The sequence below is a fragment of the Odontomachus brunneus genome, unplaced genomic scaffold (assembly GCF_010583005.1).
Source record: "Odontomachus brunneus isolate Ranch 3 - 2012 unplaced genomic scaffold, Obru_v1 Obru_scaffold_336, whole genome shotgun sequence".
In the NCBI taxonomy this organism is placed as follows: domain Eukaryota; kingdom Metazoa; phylum Arthropoda; class Insecta; order Hymenoptera; family Formicidae; genus Odontomachus; species Odontomachus brunneus.
In genome coordinates, this window is record NW_022639786.1 from 151,726 (window position 1) to 152,902 (window position 1,177).

The following is a 1,177-nucleotide window of genomic DNA, read 5'->3' on the forward strand; positions in this document are numbered from 1 at the left end:
TAGGGTGTATATCAGTTGGACACGGGGCAATTGGACACAGTCCAATCACAAGTCGCTGTTCCAAGGGACCCTACAAATGTCTCTAATCACACGGTGCTGTGATTGGCTGTGTCCAAATGCACCGTGTCCAAGTGCACCGCTCCCGAAATTATCGCAGGAGGATTCATGAAAGTTTGGAATGTGTTGACAACCTTCGATATCTAGTAGTTTATGAGACATGAGAAATTTAGGAATATAAGTATATTTTTGTAAACATTATGATTTTCTCATTTTTCATCTTCGCATAATAATTCTCAGTATTTGATTACTATCAATATTTAACAATGAATTTGTTATTAGTATTCATCAGAAATTAAGTACTGGCCAAGAAATTACTGAATTACTGGTAATATTTAATCACTAATAATTTTTCAGTATTTCTTAATATGATATTTCTATAAGGGAAGGAAGGGATTCGTTGTGAAAACGACGGGTTATTACTACGAGAGAAGACAAGCAATAGTGGAAGTTGGAGAAAATTCTAACACTTGAAACAGACCAATCAACCACTCCCACCCAAGCTATCGTACTGATCCTGCTTCATCCCTTATAGAAATATCATACTAAGAATCATTGATAATTACTTATTATCCAGTATTTTTAATACTGAAAATGAGTAATTATCAATGATTCTTAGTATGATATTTCTATAAGGGCACTTTCTGCAAGAACTACAAGTATATTTCTGGAACCTAATACGTTGATTGGCTAACGCTTTAAAGCTCGAACACTCCCATATATTGGCACCTTTAGGCTGAAAACTTCTCCCGCACGCGGCGTATAGCCCAGACATGGCACCTTCCGATTACTACCTATTCCGGCCGCTGTAGCATCACTTGGCTGATACATATTTCGTGAGATTTGAAGAGATACGAAAATGCATTAATGGCTTTATCGCTTCGAAGCCGGTGAGCTTCTATCGTCAAGGAATTCGCAAGCTACACGAAAGATGGTAAAAGGTCATTGATGCAAACGGGGAATATTTCGCTGACTAATATTTTTTTGTTTATTTTTGAATAAAGATTGAATTTTATAAAAAAAAGCTCAGAACTTTTTTGCTTACCTAATAATAATATTTTGAATAAAGATTTTGATATTTTCTTATTTATATATAGAAATATTTATAAAATATTTATGT